Below are 14,372 nucleotides of genomic sequence, written 5' to 3'. Positions count from 1 at the left end.
CGAGCCTTATTTTAATAAAACAAAAAGGGGGAGATGTCGGGGCCCACTCGGCTGGACCGAGATGGCACCCAGGCTTGTTGCCAGCATGGACTCAAGATGGTGCCTAGGCTTGCAGACAAGTCATGAGACTCACAAGATGGATGTCTCCTTGAGCATGCGCAGTGTGCCATGCTACGTGCCTGCGTAATGATCAGTGACACAAAGCCTCATGCTGCCACCAGCCTGCCTATGAGAGAGTCAGAAATGTGCATGCCCTAGCTGTGGAAGCTTGGGGTTGGTAGGGAATAGAGGGAGGGATTATGATGCTGATATGAATTGTGCTTGTTGTGCGCATTGTCAGACATATTAATAGACATATTAGAAGAGACATATTGAGAGACAAAAGGATCCATTAAAGAAGAATTCATATTTCAGCTGAAGAGGTGTCTGTGTCGTTCTCTAAGCCCCTGCGGGTCGGAGTCTTAGGGGACGATACACAATATTTTACATTAACAGTCAATCTGCAAGAAAATTTAATGTTGACTAAGTTATGTTTATGGTAGCATCACCACTTTTCAACAAAGCAACACTCTAATCAGTGAGTCACTATCCACATTGAAGCAAGATCCTCCAAAGACAAGATAAATAAATGAATAAAATTAGAACTTGCTGAAGGCTCACATGATTGTCAGCAGTTGTAAGCAAGAAAGTATTAATATATGCATATTGTTTTATTTTATTTTTTATTTTATTTTTATTTATTTTTTAATTGGTGCATTGTAGTCATATATCAATCACATTGGAGCACAAGACTTGAGAGGATTTTCAAGCACACATCATCCAATTAGCCCTCATCCAGCACCCATCCCATTCCTTCCCCCTCCCTCGATCCCATGCTTGTTTGGTGATTAACTTTGATACATCTGTTTATGTACCTCCTGCGTTTTAAAGAGGTTCCGTCCACCACTATTCCATACCCTCTGATTGGTCACATTAGTTGCTTCACTGTAGGGCCCTTTCTATAGCTCAACCTCTTCCTGTTGATTAGGGGAAGCATCTGATTTATATTTTCTGTGATATTTCTCTGTGCATGCTGCATTGCAAGTACCAATCCCACTCTTGACGGCCCCAGTAGTGGCCTGGCTACCTGGTGGACTGATCCAGACCTCGCTGGCTCAAGCAGCGGCCTTGCCTCATGGGGGGCCCCAATTCTGGTCTCACTGGCCCCAACACCAGCCTAACCCCTCAGTTGGCTCTGATCCCGGCCTCGGAGGCTGCAGTAGTGGCCTTGCCTCACAGCAGGCTCCGATGCCGGCCATTGGCCCCGGCACCAGCCTAACCCCTCGGCAGGCTCTGATCCCAGCCTCGGAGGCCCCAGCACCGGCCTAGCCTCACGGCAGGCTCCAATCCCGGCGTCTCTGGCCTCAACACTGGCCTAACCCCTTGGCAGGCTCCGATCTCAGCCTCAGAGGCCCCAGTAGCAGCCTTGCCTCCTGTCAGCCTCCGATGATGGCCTCGTTGCCCCCAGCCCCTGTCTAACCCCTCGGCAAGCTCCGATCCCGGCCTCGGAGGCCCCAGCACCGGCCTTGCCTCATGGCAAGGCTCCGATGATGGCCTTGTTGGCCCCAGCCCCGATTTTACCCCGCAGCGGGCTCTGATCTGGCCTCGGAGGCCTCAGTAGCAGCCTTGCCTCACGGAAGGCTCTGATGCCAGCTGTTGGTACCGACACCGGCTTAACCACTCAGCAGGCTCCGATCCCGGCCTCAGAGGTCCCAGCACCGGCCTTGCCTCACAGCAGACTCCAATGCCGGCCATTGGCCCCTGCACCAGCCTAACCCCTCAGCTGGCTCTTATCTTGGCCTCGGAGGCCCCAGCACCAGCCTTGCCTCATGGCAGGCTCCGATGCCGGCCACTGGCTCCGGCACCGGCATAACCCCTCGGCGGGCTCTTATCCTGGCCTCGGAGGCCCCAGCACTGGCTATTGTTTTAAACATAATAATGTTTATTATCCACTTAATAGACTACCAAAAACATAATTCTAAAAATATGTGTAACTCATTGTGATATTTATTTTATTGCAGTGGTCTGTAATGGAACTTGGAATACTTCTGATGTATGCCTGTAATTATCATTAAATATTCCAAATATTCACCTTAAATGTATGCTATATGAAGTCACAAAATTAACTTTTGGGGACAATGAAAGAAACCTCAAAAGAAAAAAGGGCATTCCTAAAGTGGGTTCAAAATGGAGGGCTGCCTTATTTTCTCCTTTATGGTTTCTCCTTCATCTAGAGTTCCTCCTATGACCCCTTTTCTCCTTAGCTTCCACATACTAGAAAGAGCATCTGATTTCTTACTTTTTGTGACTGACTAATCTCACTTAGCATACTGTTCTCCATTTCTATTCATTTCCCTGTAAATGACATGATTTTGTTCTTTATGGCTGAGTAAAATTCTATTGAATACATAACCATAGTTTTGTAATTCATTCATCTGTTGATGGACATATTAAAATAGAGTCTGCCTAGGTTGTTAAGGCTACCCTCAAACTTCCAATTCTCATGTTCCAAGTGGACCTAGTTATTGCTTGCTGAGTCATACAAAATAGGGGAATAAATGTTCAACATAAGGGTGAAAGTGAATTACTTAAAAACTATATAACGACATGATTATTAAGAAAATGAATTGCCAAGAAGGTAAAATGTATTTTTAAAAAATGACAAAGGAGAAAGACTAATATGTAGATATAATTTAAATAATTAACAAAAGTTTAATTAGGCATAATTCTAAAATATTATGCACCAAGTATTTAATATACTTGATTAATGAAAATAGGATTTCTCAAATAAAAATTAGATTATGAAACATACACTGTTGAGTAAATTTAGAACACTGGACAGTACAATATTAGATGATCACCATATCTCATAGAACTCTAACCAGTTCCTGTGATGTTTTTTAAATATTACATAAATAATTCATTTGAATGTTTTTTCAGATGAAAATATTTTAAAAAACATTGTAATCTTGCCATATATTGTTGAACATTTATGTAATTTTTGTATTATTTGTTTAGATTTCTATGTTTAACAGTAATAAAAATACTTAACCTTTTTTGCCAAGTACTTGTACAAATATTAGATCATTTGTCTTCTCCACACAAAAGTAAGAAAGTAGAGTTGAAAAATATGTTAATAGGTATTTTATTGTTGTTTCTCTGATGTTTTCTACTAAAATATTGGAAAATATACAATTTTTATTACATAATATATGAGTTTAGTTAGAGGCCAGGGCCATTCCCTATTTATTGTTCCGTGCTAATTTCAAGCAAATATTATGAGAACAATAAAGATTTATTTGTGAACCAAATATTTTGCAATTCATAGTAACTATTGTTTAGAGACAGTATGAGATGAGCAAAATGCAGTTCCCTTCCTGAAGCATTTCTAAGTAATTTAGAAGTTTTGTTTAGAGTATAATAACATTTTCTGATTGCTATGATTATAGAATGATGAAATAATAAAAAAAGAGAATATTTAACTTCAATTATGCCAAACTACTAACATTGCTTTTATGTGTATTTTAATTGCATTGCCATCAATTCCTTTTTCTCACTTCCAATAGTTATAAAAAAACTTGTACATATATCACCTCCCAAACTTGAGAACTTTGTTACAAGTGTTGCAGTAAACAGTACAAAATGGTAGAAGCATACATGCACACATCATCACTTAGCCCTTACCTAATTCCCACCCATTCCTTTCCTTCTCACTCCTTCTTATGCTTGTCTTAATGATTGATTTTGATATGTTTGTGAATGTTCATCATGTACATTAGGGATTTCTCTCTTCCCTCCTCTCATTCCCCTGAGTTAGTTCGCTTTATTTTCTCTTCTGTGGTTTCTCCTTCTTCATCTAGAGTTTCTACTATAACCCTTGTTTTCTTTCCGCCACATTCTTATCAACACTTATTTTTTTTGTCTTTTTGAAAATAGCCATTTCAACATGTTCAAGGTAATAACTCATTCCAGTTTTGATTTGCATGTCCTTAATAACAATGTTAAGAAGTTTTTCATATACCTGTTGATAGCTCAATATGTCTTCCTCTAAAAAGCGTCTAAGTTCCTCACTCATTTTTACCAGGGTTATTTGTTTCCTAGCTATAGAATTTTCTAGCTATAAGGTGGGCGTGGTGGCTCACACTTGTAATCCCAGCATTCGGGAGGCTGAGACCAGAGGATCACGGATAGCCTCAGCTACTTAGTGAGGCCCTTTGCAACTTAGTGAGACCCTGTTTAAAAATAAAGAATACAAAATTGGGCGGGGGGTGTAGCTCCGAGGTCAAATGCTTCTGGGTTCTATCCCTAGGCCTAACCAAAAAAAAAAAAAAAAAACATTTTTTCCCTAGCTATAGAGATTAGAAATTAGAGAGTTGGGCAGCTCTCCTTGCAGCACGCGGAGGCGCAGGGAGACCCAGAACCATGGCAGAACAGGATGTGGAGAATGAGCTCTTGGATTATGAGGAAGATGAAGAGCCCCGGGCTCCTCCAGAGAGCACCCCAGCTCCCCCCAAGAAAGATGTCAAGGGCTCTTAGGTCTCCATCCACAGCTCTGGCTTTCAGGACTTTGCTGAAGCCAGAACTCCTGAGGGCCGTAGGGGACTGTGGCTTTGAGCATCCATCAGAAGTCCAGCACGAGTGCATTCCCCAGGCCATCCTGGGCATAGACGTCCTGTGCCAGGCCACGTCTGGGATGGACAAGACAGCAGCGTTTTGTGCTGGCCACTCTGCAGCAGATCGAGCCTGTCAACGGTCAGGTCACAGTCCTGGTCATGTGTCACACCATGGAGCTGGCCTTCCAGATCAGGAAGGAGTACTAGCACTTCTCCAAGTACATGCCCAGCGTCAAGGTATCTGTGTTCTTCGGGGGCCTCTCTATCAAGAAGGATGAAGAAGTGTTGAAAAAGAACTGCCCCCACGTTGTGGTGGGGACAACAGGCCGGATCCTTGACCTTGTGCGGAACAGAAGCCTCAGCCTGAAAAACGTGAAGCACTTTGTGCTGGATGAGTGCGACAAGATGCTAGAGCCGCTGGACGTGCGGCGGGACCTGCAGGAGATCTTCCACCTGACCCCCCACGAGAAGCAGTGCATGATGTTCAGTGCCACCCTGGGCTAGGAGATACGGGACGTCTGCAGGAAGTTCATGCAGGATCCCATGGAGGTATTTGTTGATGACTAAACCAAGCTCAGGCTGCACGTGCTTCGGCAGTACTACGTCAAGCTTCAGGACAGCCAGAAGAACCGCCAGCTTTTTGACCGGCTGGATGTGCTGGAGTTCGACCAGGTGGTGATCTTCGTCAAGTCGGTGCAGCGCTGCATGGCCTTGGCCCAGCTCCTGGTGGAGCAGAATTTCCCAGCCATCGCCATCCTCCGGGGCCTGGCCCAGAAGGAGCACCTGTCGCTTTACCAGCAGTTCAAGGATTTCCAGCGGCGGATCCTGGTGGCCACCCATCTGTTTGGCGGAGGGATGGATAATGAGCGCATCAACATCGTCTTCACCTATGATATGCCCGAGGACTCGGACACCTACCTTCACTGGGTGGCTCGTGCTGGTCGCTTTGGCACCAAGGGCCTGGCCATCACTTTTGTGTCAGACAAAAACAATGCAAAAATCCTCAACGACGTCAGGACCGATTTGAAGTGAATGTGGTTGAACTTCCAGAAGAAATCGACATCTCCACATACATTGAGCAGAGCCGATAACCGTGTAGCTTGAAGACCACAGTCCCCCTGCTCTCCAGACTGCCCGTGGCCTCTTCTGGGCACCAGATGGGCGTCTCTTTTTATTGTTTAAAAACTGTATATGTGTGTAAGAATAAATTTTTATTATGGAAGCTTGACTTCCCCCAAAATTTAAAAAAATAAAAAATAAAAATTAATCCTTCATAGATGTATAATTGGCAAATCTTTTCTTCCATTCTGCTACTTGTCTCTTCATTTTCTTGATTGCTCTGCCATACTTTCACTTTTTACTTTTTTTTACTTTTCTGCTTTTTACTTTCACATAATCTCATTTGTCTAAATTTGTTTTTGTTGCCTTGTTTTGAAACTCATGTCCAAGAAATCATTACCCAGAGAAATGTCACAAGAGTTTCTATTATGTTGTCTTCTAATAGTTTTCTAACTTTTGTTCTCATATTTAAGTATTTTATACATTTTGTATTAATTTTATGTATGAAATATATGAGCCTATAATAAAATAAAATTCATAAAATTATTTGGTTGTCACTTTGAAATATGATTTCTGGTTTGTATTTGAATAAAGTGCTTTTATTACTTTTATACTTGAAACTGCTATAAGCATATTTGCATTCTTCATGTGAATTATCAGAAGTCACTGCTCTGAAGAGGTGAATTGCTAAAAGTGGTCCAATTTTCCTCATGCATTTTATTGAAATTAGCCATTATCTTCTATTCTTTCATTATATGCAAATTTATATCATTTTAAATCTTTTATTCTAATAAATTAAAAGGCTCTTTATTTCTTCTTTCTTTCTTTCTTTTTTTTTTTTTTTTTGGTGGTACTGGGGTTCCTGGAAGCCCTTCTACCTTCGGGCTACACTCCTAGACCTATTTTATATTTTCTTATTTGGAAACGGTCTCTTAAGCCAGCGAGGCTGGCTTCGAACCTGCGTGATCCTCCTGTCTCCATCTTCCAAGCGCAGGGATTACAAGCGTGTGCCACCACGCCCGGCTCAAAATTTTTATAACTTAAAAATAGTTACTACTAAGAGAGAGAAAATCTTATTCCAATAAAATAAAAATAAATTGCTAAATTTAGTTTTATAAAATAATTATGAATTATTTGGTATTTAATTAGATGAATTTGAATGATTTAGGATTCTTTGTTTCTAATAATTCAAAGTATTTTTAAAGTGAGTAATTTATGATTTTGGTTGGAAAGGAAGAATAAATAATATGCAATCAAAATGTTATTGCATTATTACAGTATCGTGACCTTGTAGCCTATCACTATATCATCAAGACATGAATAAGGAAGATATTGTAATAATGTAGATTCATAGGCTATAACATACAAAAGTTAAATGTCTGGGTAAAATGTCCAACAAATGAGTGGCTTTTTATTAAAGTAATATTTCCAGCATGTCATCCTTTCCCCCTCTCTTAGTACTACTAAGTAGGCACAAAATCCTTTTCTCTTTTTTTTTATGGTACTAGGTACTGAACCCAGGGCATTCTGCCTCTGAGTACACCCCAGCCCTTTTTCAGAACAAGGTTCTGAGAAAGTTTCTTAAAAAATTTAACTTTTAAAATATGCAGTTGCAGTATATACAAAGATTACTCAAAAACTAATTTTATTCATTAGCATTGAATTATCAATTATTATGGATTATATTATTTAAGACAAGATATATAAGGCCCTAAAGGCATTTTTAGAAATGTTTATCTGTATTTTCTACTCTGTGTGTGTGTGCGTGTGTGTGTGTGTGTGTCTGTGAGAGAGAGAGAGAGAGAGAGAGAGAGAGAGAGAGAGAGAAAGAGAGAGAGAGAGATGCATTGCGTTTTCCCACAGTTCTGAGTGCTAAATTCCAATCCTGTAGCATCAGTGGAGCTGAGGGAGAGAGAGAGAGAGAGAGAGAGAGAGAGAGAGAGAGAGAGAGAGAGAGAGAGAAGAGAGAGTGTGTTTAGGGCTTAAACACATGGGCATTCTACCTCCAAGCTAAACTTCCAGCCCTTATTAATTTTTGTTACAGAAACAGGGGCTCATTAAATTGCTGAGGCCGGTCTTGACCCTGTGATTGTCCTGTTGCAGCCTCCCAAGTATAGGGATTACAAGTATGTGCCATTTGACATTGAGTAGTAGTTGTATTGTTGGTTAAACATGATGATCATGTAGAATATTTCCTACATATTGATATAATATGTAGAGTTCTTATCTACACTGTGATCTGCCCTAGCATTCCTCTTGAAAGTACCCCGCAGCTATCATTTCCTACATTAGTCTACACAAACTATGACTAATTTGTTTCATTTCTTCATTACTCTATTTGAATTCTGTCTTATTTCCAGTCTGGTATAAAGTAAATTCTCAAAAAATTTAGATAATAATTCATAATTTCTTATCTAATGCCATGATGACCACATGTGTTCAACATTAAAAGTATTTTTTTATTTTAAAATGTGAAAGTGAATACATACTACAAAGCCTATCATATGCTAGCAGAATCCGTGGTAGTTACCTCTAATCAAACACAATATTTTTATATAAAACATATGAACATCCACAATTTTTTTCAGTTAAGAACTGAAATGGGCTGAGATGAGGTTGAATTTTGCTGCCAAAATAATGTATAGAAAATGCTATGTTTTCAGAATTTATATTTTAATATCTAACAAAGCCATAATTGCCGAATGTAAAGTGGGCATAATAATAAGGCTGCTTCTTGGGCTCCTTGTGAAGTTTAAATCAGATAATGTATGCATTCCCATTTTTCTCTCGTGTCTTTAAAACTTAGTTTTCTTTTTATCTTATTAATAATCAAGTATTAGCTTTATGTATCCAATTGACTATGTTGTGCTACCATTTATTTAAGCAACCACTAATCTGTGTTGTGTTGTGTTGCATTTTGTAGATGTGGAGAGTATGAATAATCATACTTGTTACCTAGTTCACTCTAAGTAAAGATTATTCTTCATAATCTAGTGGATTTAATCCAGTCATATGAGAGTCATTAGGAAGAAACCTGAAATATCTCAAAGAAGAAATTCACCTGTTGGCCCTAGCAATTTCAACTCCTATAGCCTGTCCTGTAAATTTTTGGCTTTACCTACAAATTCTTCAAAAGAATAATAAAAACCAATTCTTTAAAATAAGCCTATATGCTTTGTGTGGTGCAACATACTTGTAAGCCCAGTACTTGGGAGGCTGAAATAGGAGGATCCCAGGTTGGTGGCCAGCCTCAGGTACTTAGGCCCTCTGCAACTTACTGACACTCTGTTTCAAAATAAAGAATAAAAAATAGGGCCGAGGGTTTAGCTCAGAAGTAGAATTCCCCCTGGGTTTCATCTCTGGCACCTCAAAATAAAATAAATAAATAAAAATATCTGTGCATATACATATATATCACATATACTATTTATATATGTCTGGTAGAAACCTGACTGATACAAGAGGCATATGTATTTTGTTAAATTATTTTATTGGTATTTCTGATAATTTAGAAGAAATACTTATATATTTGACATAGCCACCCTAGTTTCTGCTTGCCATTTCTTTAAGATACCTAAGATAGTTGGCAATTATATCTCCTAAATTTCAGAATAGATAAGTTTGTAAATTGGGAACCACGACCCAAAATTGGCATTAAACATTTAAAATTTCTTATTTAAAAAATTTTTAAATAAGAAATTTTATTTAAAATTTCTTAAAATAGAGGAAGCCTACAGAATGGGAGATCTTTACCAGCCACCACTCTGATAGGGGGCTAATATCCAGAATATACAAAGAGCTCAAAAGACTCTACACTAGCAAAACAAACAACCCAATCAAGAAATGGCCAAATGAACTAAATAGACACTTCACAAAAGAAGAGATACAAAGGGCCAATAGATACATGAAAAGATGCTCTACATCATTGGCCGTCAGGGAGATGCAAATCAAAACAACACTGAGATTCCATCTAAGCCCAGTCAGAGTGGCAAGCATAAAGAAATCAAATAACAAATGCTGGCAAGGATGTGGGGAAAGAGGAACTCTTACACTGTTGGTGGGAGTGCAAACTAGTTCAGCCACTATGTAGATCTGTGTGGAGATTTCTAAGAAAGTTAGGAATAGATCCAGCATACGATCCAGCTCTACCACTCCTGGGTATTTTTTCAAAAGGGTTGAATCCAGAGAACTATAGCAACATATGCATACCTATGTTCATAGCAGCACAATTCGTAATAGCCCAAATATGGAACCAACCCAGGTCTCCATCAATAGATGAATGGATTGCAAAACTCTGGAAAATACACACAATGGAATTCTACTCAGCCAAAAAGAAGAACAAAATAATATCATTTGCAAGAAGATGGAAAGTCCTGGAGAGCATTATATTAAGTGAGATTAGCCAAGCACAGAAGGAGAAGGTATATATGTTCCCTCTAATATGCCCAAACTAGGGAATGTAGAGGATACCAGTGGTACTCCAGGTAATGGAGGGGAAATACCAGCAAAGCTTGAATGGAAAGATAAGGGAGGAGGAAGACTGAACTTGATTAAAGAGGGTTATATCCGAATATGTGTAAAATTATGAATATGGCATGGTTACCCTGGACAATCATTGGTGGGAGGGGGGAGGGAAAACAGGGGTAGGTGGGAGAAGGCACCAAGTATAGTTTAAATGTATACCATTTATGTTCAATACAAAATTTAAAAAATAATAAAAAATAAAAAATTTTATTTGTTTAACTGCAAGATTTCAATTCACTGAGGCCAGAGAGGTTCATTATAATCCACTATTGCAAAAACAGAACTTTAATTAATTGTCTTCTTGTCATCATAATGTGTATATCTACTTCTCTCCCTAGTCAGAAAACTAACAGGAGTCCGTTTAAGCAGGTTAATAGCCTTCAGTGTCCCAGTTGGCACGTGACTAGTATTTTTTTTGCCAATATTTTGAATGCTCTCAAAAGCAGATATACTATTGTATCTCTTTTTCTACCTTCCTCCCTCTCTTTCATGTTGAGTATTATACCTTATCTATTGGTTATAATTTTAAAGGGTACATGGGAGAGAATAGATTTTAAATGTTCCTCAGAACCTTCTATTTTTAACTATACTTTTATTAATACATTATAGTCTCACATCATGATATGAATCATGTTGATAAATTCTTAATAAGCATTATATTAAAAAATAATGTCTACCAGTAACATGGAGTAGTTTGAGCCCTTTATTCAGTTCCTGTCTGAAGGAATCAGCAAGAATCCTACCTATCCAGATTTTACAGCAATGGATTATTTTACCAATAATTAAAATTAGCAAACCAAATAAAATAATAAGAGTGAAACAAAACTTAAGCAGGACACATCTTGAAAACCAACTTGGAGGTTTAGCTTTCATTGCAGCAGTTTACAGAGTTTTATTATTCTAGCCATTTCACTGGATTAAATTTATATAGAAATATTACAGGCCTATAAGACCATGAGTTAGTTGGGTATGTTTTCTACTTTACAAAGGATTTTATAGATCTCTGAGCCCCACAAATAGCTGATTTATTTATTCACTCTTTTTTTTTTCTTTTTTGCAGTACTGAGGATGGAATCCAGGGTTATTCTACCTCTTGAGGATGGAATCCACCCCATCCCTATTTTTTTTTTTTTTTTGGTGGTACTGGGGTTCCTGGGCTTCGGGCTACATGCCCAGACCTATTTTTTTTTTTTTTTTTTTTTGAAACAGGGTCTCCTAAATCAGTGTGCGCGGCTGGCTTCGAACCTGCGGGATCCTACTGTCTCCGCCTCCCAAGCGCTGGGATTACAGGCATGTGCTACCACGCCAGGCTCCCATCCCTATTTTTTATTCTTTATCTTGAAGCAGTGTCTCACTGAGTTGTAAAGGAGTGGAGGCTGTCCAAGAACCGCGATCCCCCTGTCTCAGCCTCCCAAATGATGGTATTATAATTGTGTACCTGGTATTCATTCATTCACTTAATTTTCAGAACTTAGGAGATGATTGAACTCAAGGCCTTGTACATGCTAGACAAGCACTTTGGTAGTGAGCTAAGTCCCCAATCAAAATAAAAAAATATTTTATTGTTTCAAATTAATTGAGTCAAACTCTAGATAACTCACTATAAAATTATTAATTTACCTTCTTTACCAAATTTAAAATAATTTTCCAAGGGCATCCTAATTAATCATTACATTTTTTTCTTTGTGGTACTAGGAATTGAACCCAGGGGCATTCTATTTTTGCATTTGATTCTTAGCCTAATTTTGTTTTTTATTTTGAAACATGCTATCACTAAATTGTTAAAGGCCTTGCTGAATTGCCTGAGGCTTGAAACCTCAGCTTTGAAGCTACAATCCTCCTATCTCATCCTCCCAAGTACTGGAATTACATGCATGCACTACCACACACAGTTTAGTCATTAATTTGAAGTGAAAACCTGACTCTTGCAAACTTACTCTTGCAAACTTACTCTTGCTAAACTTAAATTTAGTTTCCCACTTAGGTGAGAGGTAAATCAGCATTAGATTCCTAGAATTCCCTGACAGAGAGCTTTTATACTGGCAGCAGAATAAAAATCATAGAAACTTTAGGCTTAACTGATTTTAATAAATAGAGGAGATAATCAACAATTGTTTGGGTTGATGTTGTATAAAATGAATAAGACTTGTGAATAATGTTCTGCATGGCATCTATACTTGAGGACTCTACTGATTGTATGAAATTAGAAAAGCTGATTTACTTGTCCATTTTTAAATATATAAAAATTTGATAATAATGTAAATATTCTAAGTTTATTATGGAGCTTAAACATAAAAATGAAGTAGGATTGAAGAAAAGAAACTAGCAGAAAGGACACCTAAAGAAAGAACTAGAAAAATGTTACATAAGATGAAAGCTTCTTGCTAAAATTCCTACTCTCCAAGCCAGATCCGTCACTTCCAAGTTTCCAAAATATTTACATATCTTTCCTCATTCACTTGTAATAAGTATTCTGAGTGCTCTTAACTACCCTCAAAAACATATCCTATAATAGAAATCACAAAAAAGATCCTGAAAGGTGACCAGACTACCAAACCTGGAAAACCATTTACTTATAATTACCTTGAGCAGTTTTCCATCTTACCTAAACATATTTTAAACAAAATAGATACTTATTGATTAGATAATCAAGGGCCCCCCTTAGGACCTGGAAGATAACCTAAACACTCTAAATCATCTTGTGATTATCAGACTGATGTCATCCTCACAAATTCCTGCTCCCTGCCCAATCTTCACCTAGTTCCCTATAAAAATGCATATAATCAGCGATTTCCTAAATAAATCTTTATCTATGTCTCTGACTGGCTTGTGCTGAAAAGTTTTTCTACTATGTAAACTAAAAACCCCGCCAAAATCCTTTTCCATCATACAAACCTAACACCTAGCAAGTCCTCGCAGCCACACAGGGAACTCCTCAGGACTCATCAAGGAATCATCTCTTTTTATGTGACAAAAGTATTTAGAAAAATAATATGTATTATAGTAGTAGCTTAATAACTAAGATACATATTATGAAAAGATTGGTTACCTAAGTGATTTAATTAAATTAAACTTTATTTGCACATTAAAATCTCAAAGATGCTCTTCAATTTAATGAAATCCCATGTATTGATCCTTCTTTTAATTTTTTGTGTCTTTTGGGATCTTGTTGAGAAAGTTTTTTTACTTGTACCTATGTGTTGAAGTTTTGGACCCTATTCCTTCTTAAGAAGCTATAAGGTTTTTTTTTTTATCTTATTTCCAAGTTTTTTATTTATCTTGAATTGACTCTTGTGCAGGGTGAGAAAGTGAAGTTTATTTCCATTTTTCTGTAAATGAATAAATGGTTTTGCCAATACCATTTGTTGAAGAGGCTATCTTTTTCTTTTGACCCCTTTGCTGGATGCCCTCCCTAATATGTGGAAGGTAGGGAGAAAAAGAGTCATAGGAGGAACTCTAGATGAAGAAGCAGAAACCACAGATGAGCAAATAATGCAACCTAACTGAGGGTATTGGAGGGGGAAAGAGAAAAATTTCCTAATGTATGTGACTTAAACTTACAAGCACAATGATGTTAATCACTAAACTAAACAGGAGAAGGAAGGAGGGGAGACAGAATGGGGTAAGAATTGAGGAAGGGCTAAAAATGAGTGATGTGTGCATGTATGCCTCTACCAGCTTGTACCCCATTAAGATCCATAACTATAATGCACCAAGAAAAAAAAATCTCAAAGATATTGAAAGATATTTTGAGGTTTTAAAAACAACTAAGAGATTAATCAGCAAAATAGCTCTATCCCATTCCTACAATAAAGAGCATAATTATGCATTTAAGTGCCATAAAGTGCATTTAAGTTCAAGTATTTACTCTTTATCTAATAAAATATTCCCATAAATTATGGAGGTCAGTTGGTAAATATTTGTTTACATAATAATATGGAATCCTTTGCACTGACCAATGGTCTGGATTCTGAGTGCATCACCCCATGCAAATAACTTAAATGTTCAGTAGAGATGAAACCCATAGTGTAGCAGAACAAAGTGCTCGCTCAAAACACTCTGATAAATTGTAAAGTTAAATAGTAGCTATTAAATAAAATTGAAAATAGAGAAACTATGCATAGAAATTTGTTTAGT

At 38.0% G+C, this 14,372-nt stretch overlaps 1 pseudogene across 1 annotated transcript; it reads left to right on the top strand.

Moving 5' to 3' along the window:
• Positions 1 to 4,461: 4,461 nt before the first annotated feature.
• LOC308263921 (ATP-dependent RNA helicase DDX39A-like) lies at positions 4,462 to 5,743 on the top strand (annotated as a pseudogene). Its single transcript has one exon. The product of its transcript is annotated as an ATP-dependent RNA helicase DDX39A-like (transcript).
• The last annotated feature ends 8,629 nt before the right edge of the window (positions 5,744 to 14,372 follow it).

This window comes from Muscardinus avellanarius (genome assembly GCF_963383645.1).
Source record: "Muscardinus avellanarius genome assembly, chromosome: 6".
In the NCBI taxonomy this organism is placed as follows: domain Eukaryota; kingdom Metazoa; phylum Chordata; class Mammalia; order Rodentia; family Gliridae; genus Muscardinus; species Muscardinus avellanarius.
Note: the sequence above shows the minus strand (reverse complement) of the source record. Positions and strands in the feature narration are given on the sequence as shown.